The sequence below is a fragment of the Salmo salar genome, chromosome 03, assembly GCF_965601325.2.
Source record: "Salmo salar chromosome 03, fSalSal1, whole genome shotgun sequence".
Taxonomy (NCBI): domain Eukaryota; kingdom Metazoa; phylum Chordata; class Actinopteri; order Salmoniformes; family Salmonidae; genus Salmo; species Salmo salar.
Window position 1 is genome coordinate 27,372,637 of NC_138293.1, and position 11,454 is coordinate 27,384,090.

Here is an 11,454-nt window from a genome sequence, read left to right on the forward strand (position 1 = left end):
GACCCTAAGCACACAGCCAAGACAACTCAGGAGTGGCTTCGGGACAAGTCTCTGAATGTCCTTGAGTGGCCCAGCCAGAGCCTGGATGAGAACCTGATCGAACATCGCTGTAGAGATCTGTAAATAGCTTTTCATTGACGCTCCCCATCCAACCTGACAGTGCTTGAGAGGATCTGCAAAGAAGAATGGGAGAAACTCCCCAAATACAGGTGTGCCAAGCTTGTAGCGTCACACCCATTAAGAGTCGAGGCTGTAATCGCTGCCAAAGGTGCTTCAACAAAGTACTGAGTAAAGGGTCTGTATACGTACGTAAATATGATATTTCAGTTTTTAGCTTTGTCATTATGGGGTATTGTGTGTAGATTGATGAGGGGAAAAAATCATTTTTAGAATAAGGCTGTAACAGAGTGAAGGAAAAAAGTATTTGATCTCCTGCTGATTTTGTACATTTGTCCACTGACAAAGACATGATCAGTCTATAATTTTAATGGTAGGTTTATTTGAACAGTGAGAGACAGAATAACAACAAAGAAATCCAGAAAAACGCATGTCAAAAATGTTATAAATTGATTTGCATTTTAATGAGGGAAATAAGTATTTGACCCACTCTCAATCAGAAAGATTTCTGGCTCCTAGGTGTCTTTTATACAGGTAACGAGCTGAGATTAGGAGCACACTCTTAAAGGGAGTGCTCCTAATCTCAGTTTGTTACCTGTATAAAAGACACCTGTCCAAAGAAGCAATCAATCAATCAGATTCCAAACTCTCCACCATGGCCAAGACCAAAGAGCTCTCCAAGGATGTCAGGGACAAGATTGTAGACCTACACAAGGCTGGAATGGGCTACAAGACCATCGCCAAGCAGCTTGGTGAGAAGGTGACAAAAATTAGTATGATTATTCGCAAATGGAAGAAACACAAAAGAACTGTCAATCTCCCTCGGCCTGGGGCTCCATGCAAGATCTCACCTCGTGGAGTTGCAATGATCATGAGAACGGTGAGGAATCAGCCCAGAACTACACGGGAGGATCTTGTCAATGATCTCAAGGCAGCTGGGACCATAGTCACCAAGAAAACAATTGGTAACACACTACGCCGTGAAGGACTGAAATCCTGCAGCACCCGCAAGGTCCCCCTGCTCAAGAAAGCACATTTACATGCCCCTCTGAAGTTTGCCAATGAACATCTGAATAATTCAGAGGACAACTGGGTGAAAGTGTTGTGGTCAGATGAGACCAAAATGGAGCTCTTTGGCATCAACTCAACTCGCCGTGTTTGGAGGAGGAGGAATGCTGCCTATGACCCCAAGAAAACCATCCCCACCGTCAAACATGGAGGTGGAAACATTATGCTTTGGGGGTGTTTTTCTGCTAAGGGGACAGGACAACTTCACCGCATCAAAGGGACGATGGACGGGGCCATGTACCATCAAATCTTGGGTGAGAACCTCCTTCCCTTAGCCAGGGCATTGAAAATGGGTCGTGGATGGCTATTCCAGCATGACAATGACCCAAAACACACAGCCAAGGCAACAAAGGAGTGGCTCAAGAACAAGCACATTAAGGTCCTGGAGTGGCCTAGTCAGTCTCCAGACCTTAATCCCATGGAAAATCTGTGGAGGGAGCTGAAGGTTTGAGTTGCCAAACGTCAGCCTCGAAATCTTAATGACTTGGAGAAGATCTGCAAAGAGGAGTGGGACAAAATCCCCCCTGAGATGTGTGCAAACCTGGTGGCCAACTACAAGAAACGTCTGACCTCTGTGATTGCCAACAAGGGTTTTGCCACCAAGTACTAAGTCATGTTTTGCAGAGGGGTCAAATACTTATTTCCCTCATTAAAATGCAAATCAATTTATAACATTTTTGACATGTTTTTCTGGATTTTTTTGTTGTTATTCTGTCTCTCACTGTTCAAATATACCTACCATTAAAATTATAGACTGATCATTTCTTTGTCAGTGGGCAAACGTACAAAATCAGCAGGGGATCAAATACTTTTTTCCCTCACTGTAACGTGAAAAAAGCCAAGGGGTCTGATTACATTCTGAATGCACTGAACAAAAATATAAACGCAACATGTAAAGTGTTGGTCCCATGAGCTGAAATAAAAGATTCCATACATTTTCCATATGTACAAAAAGCTTATTTCTCTCAAATGGTATGCACAAGTTTGTTTACATCCTTGTTAGTGGGCATTTCTCATTTTCCCAGATAATCCATCCACCTGACAGGTGTGGCATTTCAAAAAGCTGATTAATGAATTTGGCAAAACTGTACGTCCAACCGGCCTCACATCTGTAGACCACGTGTAACCACGCCAGCACAGGACCTCCACATCCGGCTTCTTCACCTGCGGAATTGTCTGAGACCAGCCACCCGGACAGCTGATGAATCTGATGACTATTTCTCTTTGTAATAAAGCCCTTTTGTGGGGAAAAACTCATTTTGATTGGCTGGGCCTGGCTCCCCAGTGGGTGGGCCTGACTCCAAAGTAGGTGGGCCTATACCCTGCCCAGTCATGTGAAACCCATAGATTAGGGCCGAATGAATTTATTTCAATTGACTGATTTCCTTATATGAAATGTAACTCAGCAAAATCGTTGAAATTGTTGGCTGTTGCGTTAATATTTGTGTTCAGTATATTTTCTTCAGAACATGGTCATTATTTATATAACAAAATACATTTGAAAAATGAATCAATATCTCTCACATCCTTATGATGATTCACCAAACTCTTCACTGCTGTCGTTGATTCTGGTATAGTCTACAAGGAGCCCAGACTTCTTGCTGAAGTCTGGGCTCATTGTGTGCCTGTATGAACGTCATTTTCAAAACAATCAATTTTTTCAGGGTATCTATATCGTAACAAGCAAAGGGGAAGATTAGCAAACATTTTCAATGTAGAGGAGTACATTCAAGCACAATTCATCAACTGAACTGCATCTAGCATTATTGTTCTTCTTATAGTGTTAGCTAAATGTTGTTTAGTCTACATATCGTATAAATTACATATTATAGCCTTTAACTTGAAAATACAAAATGCACATCAAGACTGTGGTCTTGTCAAACTAAAGGGACATATATCTGAGCTGCTAGCATAATTAGACTAAATCAGCTACTGGCTGAAACTTTGTCTTAGAGCATTTCGTATTATTCTGTACGTAAATCCAAGATACCTAGCTGGCTAACATTTGCTAGGCTAGGGGTTAGGCTTGGCGCTTAGGGTTAAGGTTAGGAGTTAGATTAAAGGGTTAAGGTTAGGGGAAGGGTTAGCTAACATGCTAAGTAGTTGCAAGGTACTAAAAAAGTAGTTAGTAGGTGCAAAGTTACTAATTAGATAAAGTTGTCCGTGATGAGATTCAAAAACACAACCTTTGGGTTGCTAGATTCTGTGATATACGCCCACCCATCCACCCTCTTCGTTTTTGCTTTAAATAATGTTCTGTCTGATGTAACCATACCAAATGTAACATATCAGCTAATTTGAGTCTCCCAGATTTACATTTACTATGTTACGTCTAGTCTATGATACCAGGCTAGCTGCTGAAGTAACTACTTCGTTTTGGTTCCTACTTTGTTGAATTGGTATCACTTTCAAATTTTGAAGGATGAATACTCCACGAAGTTCCTAATGTGCCAATCAATTTGCTTAACTCTGCAGACAAGGGCAGTCATTGCTGCTCCCTTGCAAACACTCTCTTCCCCACAACAAAGCCTCCATATGCCCTCTCTGCGGGGACTGGGCCAGATATAAGAGCCATGCTGTCACGTCTGTGTGTAGAAACAAACCAAGGTGCGTATCGTTCCACATCTTTATTATATTGTGAAACTTAACCAAACAAACAATAAACTATAAACAAAACACAAACCGTGACTATAGCGGTGCAACATGCACTAACTCAAAATAATCTCCCACAAACAAAGGTGGGAAAAACAACTACTTAAATATGATCCCCAATTAGAGACAACGATTGCCTCTAATTGGGAATCATACAAAAACCCCAACATAGAAAAAAGAAACTAGAACACAACATAGAAAAAAATAAACTAGATAAACCCCCCCAGTCACGCCCTGACCTACTCTACCATAGAAAATAAGAGCACTCAATGGTCAGGACGTGACACATGCATTTAGGCTTAAAGTTATAGGAGTTTTTAACTAATGAGATGAAAGGGGATACTGAGTGAATTTAATCACTGAGCAAATGTAGAGGAATGCACAAGTTACTGTCAGTCAGTCATTTCACATTATTTGTTGCTGGCCTGATTGTAGTGTTTTGTATCTAAAACAAAAAGCACAAGAATAATAATTGAAGTTGTTTGAAAAGAGAAACTTTTCAATTGTATAAATCTATTTTTTAATATAACATGTGAATGTAGCTATTGTATGGAGAAACAAAAAGTTATGTTATTATGCAAGCAATGTACAAAGTAACCTACCTTTATGGAGGGCTCCCGAGTGGTGCAGTGGTCTAAGGCACTGCATCTCAGTGCAATAGGTGTCACTACAGTTCCTGGTTTGATTCCAGGCTGTATCCCATCTGGCCGTGATTGGGAGTCCCATAGGGTGGCGCACAATTGGCCCAGCGTCGTCCGGGTTTGGCCGGGGTAGGCCGTCATTGTAAATAAGAATTTGTTCTTTTTAAGAAACATTTTTAAATTGAACCTTTATTTAACTAGGCAGGTCAGTTAAGAACAAATTCTTATTTACAATGACGGCCTAGGAACAATGGGTTAACTGCCTTATTCAGAGGCAGAACGACAGATTTTTACCCTGTCAGCTCGGGGATTCGATCTAGCAGCCTTTCGGTTACTGGCCCAATGCTCTATATATTTTTTTCTTTATATCAACCAACTGCTCTTAACAGCGTGGTATTATAAAAATAGTAATATTTGAAACTGCAACTTTCAGATGATGTGCAAATGTATGATGACTGCATTGATTCAGACAGGCTTCACTGTTAGGGATTTGAGCTTGTCATATCGTATTTGGATTATTGAAATTGGGCCAATTACATTGTACACATTTTACATTTAATGAACCTAAGATTAGTGAAAAAGGTTTATCTCAAGAGGGATCGCTTTACATCTGTGGTGTTCTTTGATGCCTCTAATCACAAAGCTGATTGTTTTCACGCAATGTGAAAACCATTCAAATAGTTTTCATCTCTTAGAGTCTGTCTCAATAGCATAATCTCTTAGAGTCTGTCTAAATAGCATTATCTCTTAGAGTCTGTCTAAATAGCATAATCTCTTAGAGTCTGTCTAAATAGCATAATCTCTTAGAGTCTGTCTAAATAGCATAATCTCTTAGAGTCTGTCTAAATAGCAGATTCTCTTAAAGTCTGTCTAAATAGCATAATCTCTTAGTCTGATTGAGCAACATAATCCCTAAATCTGAAATGTTTTCCCCCGGGTAAAGCCCCATCCATAGCCAGTCACAGAGGCAGCAGACTCTAGGTATATCCCCTCCCCTCCCCCTTTTGCACAGCGTTGCTTTCTGTACTTCTGAGTCTGCCCTGAGGGCCAGGCAATATGTCACTTCAATTAATAAAAAACAGTTTAGTTCAATAAATGGAAGGTGATGTTATTATTATTATTTTTTTCTGTCTTCACTAGTGAATATAATCCTATTTGTGTGAGATATTCTGTATGCAGTGCCTCACTCACAGCTGTGTGGTTTCGGAATGGAGACACGCTGAAGATCAATACCACACACATCAATAGGGATCTATCCTAACTGCTGTGGAGATTCAGAGGAGTGTGTGTGTATACAGAAATCATCTTGTTCATTCATGGTTGTTTGCGTATTTGGAAGTTTAACTAACTTAAACAGAATTTAAACTATATTGTTTTTTCAGACAGTTGGTTTTGAGGGGCAACTTGTCAGAGTCCATTTGTCCTGACCATACTGGGTGAGAACAATAGGACATCTGCAGCCAAGAACAATGTCACATTTTTAAGGAAGAGACACAGGGGGGTCGCCGTTCAGTAACACTGGTTAACGACTACTACTGGAAATATGAGTGTCTCATTCTAACATTTGTCACCATACATTGAAGATGAAAAAAGTAATAATTAATTCAACCAATACTTTGTGATAAAACATTTTTGCTGTTGTGTTTTTGACATTTGTTTTGATCAAATTGTGAATTTTGGAACACATTTGCCAATGTTTGAAAATAATGGATGTAAAAAATGTGATCTAAACCTCACAGGTTAGATAGAGCAATGAGATATACTGATGCACACACAATCAAATACATGTTGAACAGCCTTCATCCCATCAGCTCCTTCAGTAATGCAGCCGATTTCTATTGAGGAAGCACATAGGTTACCCATAGTGCATTTAGTGGAGAGAGCTGTACCAGTCATTTGATTTGTTGATTGTCACGATTTAGTGCACCAGTGGAACAGGGCTTGAGCTGAAGGGCCCTTGTGGAGTATTTAGGAAGTGTGTTTCTTAAATACAGAAAACGCAAGACATTGTGAACTCTTTGTCTCTAATTGATATAATTGTTTCTAATGTCATTCCGAGGCATGTAAGAAAAGCATGTTCACTGCAGTTTAAATACTTTAATTGCAATTGAAAGTTTAAAGACGTAAAGATGTTGTTTGGCCTTTGCATAGGCCCTGTTGCAATGCTATTGATAGACTATGTGTTATAGTCAAGTTTATTCATAGGCCAGAAGTGTCAGAAACTTAACACAAAATAAACAACAGTGTCGGTAGGCTTACATTACAGTTGTATTATGCATAGGAGAAAGATTGTACTGTGGTCTTTCCATTGTGTTGTTATTTACCTTTCCATTTTCATGGAATTTAAATCTGTTAGGCCTATGTCACGAATGACTGACATTTTGTGAGATTCTCAATTGGAAAAGTCTGTCCTCTCCTCGACTCCTACATCCTCCTCGCCGAGACCCGGAAAAAGCGGAGAAGTGGTCACCTAAACCCTCGTGGACAGATTCACTTTTACGTATGTAGGAGAATGTCAATTTGAACAGAGGAGTTTGCTCCTCTCCTCCGGCGGAGGATGCTCGGGTATATCCTCGCCTCATTTTGAAAAAGGTCAAGGGTAATCGGAAGCGAGGAGAGGAAACTAATGTGCTTGTATGAAATGAAAGAGGATGGACCTGAGAACGCAAGGAATTGAGGACAATTTCACACAATGATGTCATGGTGCAGAGTTGTAGGAAACACATTGCCCTCTGGTGGTAATAGGATAGTGCCTCATTGGGGAATTAGATCATGCAGTGATAAACTGCACATTTATCACATTCATATTTTAGGGAAAGACCACATGAGTCAATCTGTTGATGCTGGCTAATTGCGGTAAAGTTACATTTTGTATTTAATTTTACAACCATGAGCTGGAGGCCTATGTAACACATTTGTAATGGTAATAACCAGAGGCGATTTTAGCGTGTAAATCTTGGTAGGTTAAACCATATTTTTGGGGGGGATGTATGCCAGCAAAGCACTGCACTACACAACACTAAACAATACATGAATTGCACTATAACGGTGACAAACGGTGCCCACAAACTGTTAGGGCCTACATAAAGCTGTCCCAACAGCAGACCTAACACCTTTACACTGCTACACCTGGCTATCAGCAGAGCCTTGTCTGGCAGAGAAACAGTTAATTCAGTCTCATTTACTGCCTTAAAAAAACATAACTTATATGGCTGATTTGCTAAAACAAATGTGATTCATACTGACAATTGAGATGTGCAAACTATGGCATATTTAAAAAATTAAAAAAATAATGTTTTACCTTTATTTAACCAGGTAGGCCAGTTGAGAACAAGTTCTCATTTACAACTGCGACCTGGCCAAGATAAAGTAAATCAGTGCGACAAAAAAAAAACACAGTTACACATAAACAAACGCACAGTCAATAACACAATAGAAAAATCTATGTACAGTGTGCGCAAATGTAGAAGAGTAGGGAGGTAAGGCAATAAATAGGTCATAGAGGCGAAATAATCACAATTTAGCATTAAGGGGACGACAAGCGGATAAGAGGCAATCCGTAATTTCGATTAAGAAATTACGGATTGAGTGAGTGAGCTAGGACAGATGTATTCAATATAACTATTTGTTCAGCACTTTTGAAATGTACAGTGACAGAATTCAGAACATGGGCCGTTCTTACAATATTCTCCCTGTGCACCAAGTCAGAACCATAGGATAAATAAAGGGGGCATATAAGCAGACAATGAAAGCTCTTACAATATTCGATGATTACATTTCTCTGAAACAGGTTATAGGCTACATGTGCACCGCCAAGTCAGAACAGTAGGCTAAATTAAGAGGGGAAAATAGACCAAATGACTAGGGTGAGGCTCATGGGCTACTAACAGCTCACTACACAACATACACTTAGTATTACTTTCTTAGCTACAGTATACATATCTCCCTGGCATATTACATAATTTATGCAGCAGCATACAATAAATTTTTTTGACACACCTTGTTGTACTGTACTCACTTGAACAGGAAGGTCCTTCGTGGGAAAGAATGTGTCATCAAACTTTTTCATCAAAGTCTGGCATTCTCTGAATTTATGGTGCGTTCAAGACAGCTGGGAACTCTAAAAAAATAAGGTCGAATCATGATGACGTCAGTAATCTTCAGGTCATAGCTCTAGAAAGAGGCCTGAGTTCCCAACTTATAATTCTGAGTTGGATGACCATTCAAGACAAAGTTTCCCAGTCGGAGCTCGTTTTTTCCCCCGAGTTCCCAGTTGTCTTGAACTCACTGAAGTCAGATTTCCCAGTTCCTGAGTTAACAGTTGTTTTGAGAGCGGCATAAATCTTGCTGGATTGACAGCATGGCCAATGTTGAATGTTAATAATTTTAAGCTTGGAAAAGAGACCCTTAAACCCAGACTTGGGACCACACACCCACTCCACTGAATATCAGGTTAGTGAATGCTTTGCGATGAGTTAGCCACTGATTCCTTCCAAACCACTCATTGTTGAATTTGTGATTTACAACTTGTTATGTAATGTTTATGTCCAATGGCCAATGAGCACTGATAAGTTTTATCAATGATTTATCTTCATTATTTCTCTTCATATGACAAGGATTAAAAAGGATTTGCCAGTAGATTGTCAACTTCATTCATGATGATGACTGCTATCTAAGATTTTGAAAGTATGATGATCAGTCCAATCAAAGCTACTGTAGATATAACGTGATTTGACGTCATTTTATCTGTGGCCAATGACCTTGAGCCTTCTTGGATGGGCACTTCTAATGTAACTCTTTGGCAGCACCCAAGGGGCTTGAATTTTCGAGCTCTAACATTAGATTAGGCGGTGGTGTAGTGTCCACATGAGTGACAGAACACTGAGCCAATCACAGCACAACTAGAGAACATTACCTAACCACTAGGCTCTGTATTTTCCACTGGCTGCCCCTCCGCCACAGAAAGCACTGAGCTAGGCTGAAACACCTGCCCTGAATGACGCCACTGGTAATAACCACAGTAGTAGTAGTTCAAATGGCATTTGTAATGCAGTACCCCAGTATTTAATATTATTAGTACTTTGTGGTAATCAGGTCAGCAAAGCTGTTGTTTTTTAATCAACCAACCAAGGCAGAGTTGGGCACTCAGCCAATTATTCAACAGGCTGTTGCCATAATGTAGACTCCATATAATCTGCAAGCAGCATACACATAGCATGTGTATTCAATTTTGATTCACAAAAAAAGACAACATTCTAAGAAATGTCAAGTTATATTATAATATTTTTCATTTATTGCTAAAGGATTTAATCAGAATCAAGCGTCATCTTGCTTTCAGCCCACAAAATCTGGAACGTCCAAAATATCACCTCCATTGCTGTAGCCTCTAAAATAGAATAGAGTAAAAGTTATAGCTCACGTGGGGAAAGCCAAGGCCTGATGAAATCACTAAATACCCTGGCCACAAAATAGATTAAGCCTGGCCGCACATGACGCAATCATTCAGAGGCAGCCAGAGCCCACAGCAGGCGACTTGTTAAGGGGACAGACAGAGTCAGCAAATTAACCCCATGGGATCACAACATGGTCCACACACAGAGAGAGCCAGATTGGACAGGAAAAAAATCTAAACAAAGCTCTTATAGGCCAACCCACCCAGGACAGCCAACAAAAATAACATCACGCAGAGGAAACTTGAATATTTGGAACAAATGACGTCCCGTACTGAAATCATCCGAACTGCGAAGCCTACATATGCAAATAAATAAGTAATTAATTCGTCAGAGGTTTAGTAGCATCTGACACTTTGAGGTTTAATCAGACATATGGTTTGTTTGTGGGAGCAGAGAAGTGTTGTAATACAAAAGGTATTAAACTGATTTTAGGGGCCAGAACACTAATTGTATATTATTCAGAATACAGATATTTTACTTCCATAATATCATCTGTTCCCTCCAACATCATCTCTGATCTCTTATGTGATGACATCACACGCATAGAAATAGAATCTCTAATGGTCACAAGCCTTTTGAGGAGAGGAGCCTCAGCCATATTATATCCCGTCCAAGTCGAGACCATTACAATGTGCTTCAATAACAGTAAAAACTAGAATGGCTCCTTTATGATTATGACACAACCACTTTATGCCCAGTCTGTGGAGATAATGACTGTCATATTTCATGCCAACCGTGTGTGAATTGGCAACACTTTTATATCAGGGCCTAATGGAGAGGAAACACTTGAAGGCCTACAAGGATATTTTAGTAATTTTCCTCCATGTTCTCTGTCATTTCTCTGAGATAGTAAACTCTCCATCAGTTTCTGTGGCCAAGAGTGGCAATAAAATCAATAAACCATAAGTCACTTGGCAAATCTCTCTTATTCACCTCTCATTGGATGTTCTGTATCAGTTCAGTCACACTGCCAAAGTACACAAGATTGTCCTTTCACGTGCCTCTTCTGCTGCTTTCAGGGAAGCACAACTAAATTAACATGACAAAATCACATTTCCTGATAAGTCACTCAGAGAAGCAGGAATAAAGGGCCCTCTCTGAGCCCTGCTGAAAAGAGCTGCAAGGTTGGTTTCATTCAGAAACATGAAACAAACATTGCTTGTGTTTTTTAATGTTGAATGTCATGTGATGTTTTGGTAATTAAAATGTTATGTTACATTGACGGATGAAGCATAGTATATGACTTACTTTACAGTAATTGAAAAAATTGTTTAACGAATCAGGGTCTGAAAATGTTCCCAAATATGATATCCATATATGGCCACACGAGGGCATCAGAGAGAGCTCTGAGAAGACACTTGTTCCTTCACCTTGTTCCAAACATTAAAATAAGTCATCATTCAGTATCAATAACAACACCAAAGTACAGCTACAATTATCTGGTTATACACAATAGATTTGGGATATTAAAGAAGAATACAGTATTGACATTCAATACATTGAAATATTCACCCTATTGCCTG